The sequence below is a fragment of the Haliotis rufescens genome, unplaced genomic scaffold (assembly GCF_023055435.1).
Source record: "Haliotis rufescens isolate VD_foot unplaced genomic scaffold, xgHalRufe1.0.p SCAF_12, whole genome shotgun sequence".
Taxonomy (NCBI): Eukaryota; Metazoa; Mollusca; class Gastropoda; order Lepetellida; family Haliotidae; genus Haliotis; species Haliotis rufescens.
This window is the reverse complement of record NW_025963802.1, coordinates 17220497-17226870: the sequence shown is the minus strand read 5'-3', so window position 1 is coordinate 17226870 and position 6374 is coordinate 17220497.

Below are 6374 nucleotides of genomic sequence, written 5' to 3'. Positions count from 1 at the left end.
CAGCGACATGTACAATGTAGATATCGCTTGATCTCGCCGAAGCATATATCTCCCGTGGGAGCCAGTTTTTGAGGATAAATGAGTGTTCATGTCATACTATATCATACGACACGAGTGTCTAAATTCCGGTATTTCCCGAGCGAGAGCACGAATTTAGGCACGAGTGTTGTAAACAAAATAATAACAAATAACATGTTCAATTCATGAACAGTGAGGCAGCCACGAGTGAACTGCATGAAAGTGTAAACTAGTCCAGCGGATAAGCATGAAAATAGTTCAAATCGTGATAAAAGAATGAAATTTTGCATATGGGTCCATTTTGTAACCCTAGTTAAAATAAAAGCACTCGAAAAATGCCCTCAAATGAATTTCAAGATAGCCGCTATTGAAATTTGCTTTTGTTTTGTAAAGTATCATGTGAAATGTACCTGAATAATCATTTCATTAAATAAAAATATATTTCAAATTGATATTATGAGTGTATTCTATTATATTTTTGCTTTGTTTTGTTATTTTCAATTATAAGGCGGCCATATTTGTTTTCAAAATGGCGTCGTTTGAATTCCTATTCGGTGATTAAAATTTACTTTGATGAAAAATTGAGTTAGGAGTGCGTGAGAGAGTGGGTATGGTTTTACGCCGCTTTTAGCAATATTCCAGCAATATCACGGCGGGGGGCACCAGAAAAGGGCTTCACACATTGTACCCATGTCGGGAATCGAACCGGGTCTTCGGCGTGACGAGCGAACGCCTTAACCAATTGGCTACGCGACCGTCCCTCCAAACTCGACAATAACGTGAATGTATTGATTGAGGCGTTAAACAATACGACACACACACACACACACACACACACACACACACACACACACACACACACTGACACACACACTGACACACACACACAGAGAGTTTGTAATATTGTAAAAGGAGTTATTTCAACGGAAGGCTACATGCCTGTCACATTTGACCATGACAACATACGTTCTAGGGTGTGTGGTAAGGTGTCCATCACACTTGTCACAAACCTTTCCGGGAGACAATAGGGCAGTAATACTGGATGTGCGGTAGATGTGACTAAACATCTAAAACCTGACCATTATGTAACAAAAGTGGTGAATCAAATAAAGCGTTACCACACACCGTGTCCTACATGGTGACTGCTTTTGTTACATGGCACATTGCAGTTATGAAAAAATGATAAATTATGAGCGTTAATAACATTAGTATTCTTTCAGGTATGACATATTCTGCTATTTTCTCGAGGTATACCGTCAGCCATGAGTGACAGCAACACCGCATTACATTGTTTACTTGACAAACATGGTGATTGGTATTGCATATATGTTTATATGAATATTTATTGTGATTGTCAACATTCAATGTATTATTATTGCATTTCTTTTCAGAACTGAAGTAATGAAAAGAAATGTGCCCGAGGCTATTTTTGTTTCCACCGTTTGTGTTTTATCACAGAAGAGATGCTGGTAGCATGATTCTGTTACGAGGCGATTTCCAAATTTTTAAACCAGAACTCGTTACCTACAGAACTTACTTATCTCTAATTGACCACACAAGATCAGTGAATAATCAATACATTATACTGGAATAGTGAGTGAGTGAGTGAGTTTGGTATTACGCCGCTTTTAGCAATATTCCAGCAATATCACGGCGGGGGACACCAGAAATGGGCTTCACACATTGTACCCATGTCGGGAATCGAACCCGGGTCTTCGGCGTGACGAGCGAACGCTTTAACCACTAGGCTACCCGACCGCCCCTTATACTGGAATACACAGTCTTAGATTTGAAATAAAAAGGCAATACACTGGGTGCAAAAGGTGGCAGCGGCAATAATCAATATGCCCTAGAAGTGCACTCACGAATGTTCAGAATGTTGTGACTTTGATGTGAAAGAGGCCTGTCTTCGTGTAAATCCAAAATAGTGTTGGAACCTGTAGGAATTTAGTGTTTACAAACAGGTATCCAAATGCACTCGGCACGAAGATAAGTAGCAAGTCAGGTCTACAAAGGGCCTCGAATTGCCCTCATGCCCTGATGTCGGAACCGCCAGCCAATTAGAAACTATCCCATTCCGAAACGTTTCGCATATTGAAGCGTGCCGCTGTCAAGTTAAAAACCAAGGGGCGGATAACACTAAATTCCTGGTACAACCATCTGGTATGTCCACTCGCTGCTGTCGATAGCGGTTTAAATCCGGCCACGACAGCACTGATATATTTTACCGGCATTTCAATATTTTTTCTGTTTTCTGCCACTGCCACTTACTTCGAACTTATTTATACAAAAACTGGTTACACATAACAAACCACTCAGCAATGAGGCTACAGCACCACATAACTGTATGATGTATACTGACACACAATGAAAATGCATAATCATGTTTCAAACTTCAGGCATGATGTGTTTTTTGTGCTTAATGAGATTCGAACCAGAACGGCGACATCGTTGTGATTGATTATCTCATGACTCACCGATTTTTGAGGCCATGTTTCCAAAAATTACCAAAAAATCAAATATGCGTTTACAAAGTGTTTCAGTATATTGTTATATGACAGTATTATTTATTGTTAACCAATGTTGTAATTGTATTGCATTGTGTCTGTTAAGATTCATTAAAACTTCGTAACATGGTGTTTTAACAATAATTAGTTGTCATGAATATATTACTATCTAAAGTTAGCAGGGATGTGAAAGTGACCATATTTAACTTTTGGAGTCAAGTGTAATCTGGAATCTTCTAGAACATTTATAGACTTATCCAGCATGCTATGAAGCTTTCTAGAAGGGATTTAGACAACACAAGTGGGCAAGTGCGTGCCTCTTTCATCTTACATTACATCAAGGCCAGCGATTGTGTGAATATCAGTGTTTTCATCCTGGATATCCAGGCAATGCTTTTTGTGGAAGCTGAACTGTTGCTGCTAGGTGAGTATTATAATCACTGACAATTTGCTTCCACCACTGCTATTGTATTTTATACTGCAGTTGTAATTGTACTGTCTTTGAACTTTGTGTTGCAACGCTTGTGTACTGCCATCGTAATTACTTTGCAGTAATTTGTTTTGATTTGTAAATAGTAATAGTTTATTGTATGACATTTCTTTGTTATTTGTTGGTTTCACACCGAAGTCTTTTTCGTATAGATTTCTGGTTTAACTACTTGTTTCAATTAGGAAATCGACACGTTACAATATGAAGAATGCGAGATGTTTTTTTTTTTAATATTGACCACGTGCATGAGTATGTAGCTCACGTACATTCAACAGTAACAGTGATTTGCAGATGATTGCGACGGACATTACAGAAGTGACGAACTGTGAATCGTCACCGATATCAATATGGCTGCAAAGAATACAAGTCTCGAGACGTTGAATTTTATGCACAAAACGAAATATAATTCACAGCTCAATTTGTCCAATTTGACAATTTTCCAATATACCCGAAAGCCTAAATATGCACACATTTATTACTATTAATATTAAATATGCGTAATTTATTGATATTATTATAATTAGAATTGTCGCGTCGAGGTAGTGGTGAACTGAAATAAGGTTTAACAACGTCGCATTCAAGATTATTACACTAAAATAGCGAGATGTGAGTGTGCGTGCGTGCGTGCGTGCGTGCGTGCGTGCGTGAAAGTCCGGTAGTCCCAGTCCCAGGTAGGCCGTCTCACAGAGACACCATGCTGGAGTTTGGCATGGAAACCCTAACCCAGACACACTATACTGCACTGAAAGAAAAACCTGTGACGAGGTGACCAGGTAAAACAATCGCGCGACCCACATTTTTTCAACTAATTGATGATCTACCGACAAGGGACGCTCGTGAAACTTGGAAACACGAATTATAAACCTCCTGTGACTTCATCCCATTGTTCCGTAGATGTTTTTCTCTTTTTAGCAAGTACTTGGACTCATTCAAGTTGAAAGCCGGGAGCGACATTGAATAAATACGGATAAAACTAACTGTGGTGTAAATGTTATTGAAAATAACAACATAATATTTGGTCATTCGTCTGATCAATGTTTTATCATAACTTATTCATTGACAAAACCCATACCTGGATATATGAGACAGAGCGGCACGCCCTAGAAGGGTGTTGACAAGTCAAGTCCGCCATTCTCAAAGCTAACCGATGGTGATCCTCCATTGGATTTGAATGGGCGAACTTCAGTCTGTGCAAGGAGAAGTGATGCATGATACTTTATGACTATGTCAATTCCACAGTCAAATGGGAATTTTGTCATTTCTTACCCAGAAAGGGTCAAGTAAATTTGAGTTTTTGAATTTGATGGACACTGTAAAAATGTATTTAGAATCTAAACACATGCAAGGCATGTTTAGGAAAGTGTTTCAATCCTAAACGGAATACACATTGGATGTGTTCTATCTAAACACGTTTAGGGTCTAAACACAAGAAATGAGCTATCGTCTCGCAGCTGTAAACACCACCTAAACACCACTAGGACTTACAACGATCTGGTTACAATATTAACCTAAACTGTACAAATAAACCAAGCTAATGGTGACTTGGAAAATTGACACTTTTGACAACAGCACAGGAAGCCGTAACAGGTGGTAGCGTAAAGGACGACAAATAAAAACGTTGCGGGTTCGAATCCCGCTAACGTTTACAAATCTTTGTGTTTCATAAATGTGTTATTGCTGTCATACAGGAAGCTGACAATGAGAGAATATCTACTTACTACGACAGACACGTTTGTTTTAGTTAACACCCCCAGACTTGTCAATGTGACTGAAGGAACTGCACTGTAAAACATGTGTTTAGAATGTACACACAGACAAGACATGTTTAGATCTGAACATGATTAGGAATATGTTTAAATCCTAAGCGGAATACATGTTTGGTGTGTTCTATCTCAACGCATATGGGTCTAAATGAGCTATCGTCTCACAACCTAAACACCATCTAAACACAACATCCCCATAATCTAAACATGTTCAGAAATTAAACGCGTTAAAACATGTTTAAACCTTAAACATTTTTAGAATTTAAACACGCTTAAACGGGTATAATCATGTTAAGAATCTAAACCTGTTTCAATAAAGTGATTAGCAATAAGTCAAATATAGATAAGATGTATAATATGTATTGAAATGAGATTTGCAAATCAGATTCACAGGTGCTTGCACAACACATACACCACCAGGACAACATTTTTTCAGCTTCTTAGGAGAAGCCAAGACCTTTAGAAGCTCGTTTCAAGTATTGATTAGTGGCATAAAATGGTTTTTTCTCTTTCTGCTTCAAATTGAAAGAAATCATACATCTTAAACATCACATCAGCTTAGTAGCGCATGTAGTCAACAACGACGTATACTGTGTAGCACGTGCAGTACGTGTTTGCGCTGTTCCTCCTAGCAATATTCCAGCAATATCACGGCGGGGGACATCAGAAATGGGCTTCACACATTGCACCTATGTTGGGAATCGAACCGGGGTCTTCGGCGTGACGAGCGAACGCTTTAACCACAAGGCTACCCGACCGCCCCTCGGCGTATCAGCTTAATGTGGTGGGGATGCCCGAAGTGATGCAGGTCCTAGATGTTTACACTTTGGCGATACCCACGACGACGAGTATGGAGCTGACAAACCAAATCATGTAAACATATCCCGGCCGCGTCACACCAAAAGACGTTAAAAGATGGTACTTGTTGTTACCCTGTCTGGCGCTCGGCATTATTGGGCTAAAACAAGGACTGGTCGGCTCGGAGTTAGTATACTGTGTCTGAGTGGGGTATTCATGTTAAACTGCGGCATGGTATCTCAGTGGGCAAGTACTACAAATCGGGATCAGCCCGGTCTTGTACAAGCAGCCACACACACACATACAGGTGCATGTACGTCGCTATATAAGTGCAATGATCTTGGACGCGACGATAAACCCCTTTTCACCGCACCATATAAACATATAATTCGCAGATATTCAATATAACGTAACATTCTTACTCCATTATTGTGAAGTATCGTTTTAAGACTGGCAAATATGATTTGTATTCAGTCCAATTTCGGATAAAAGCAATCATAGAACAATTCAGACTGTTTGAGGTATAAAAACTGACCAAACACCAATACACTGAGGCTTAATATACTGTTATCAACATTAATAATAATACAAAAAAATTATATTTCATGATATATATATTATTCCTCCAAAACGATATAACAGCTTCATGTGCAGAAGTGATATTGATAAAGAAATGGCTGGAACAGATGTATTGTTTTTCTTTGACATTCAACATCGATATTAATTACCCTCCAAAGCATGTGAGATGTTTGATATATTGACCAAATACTATATTAGGGCTGTCGTGCATACAACTGA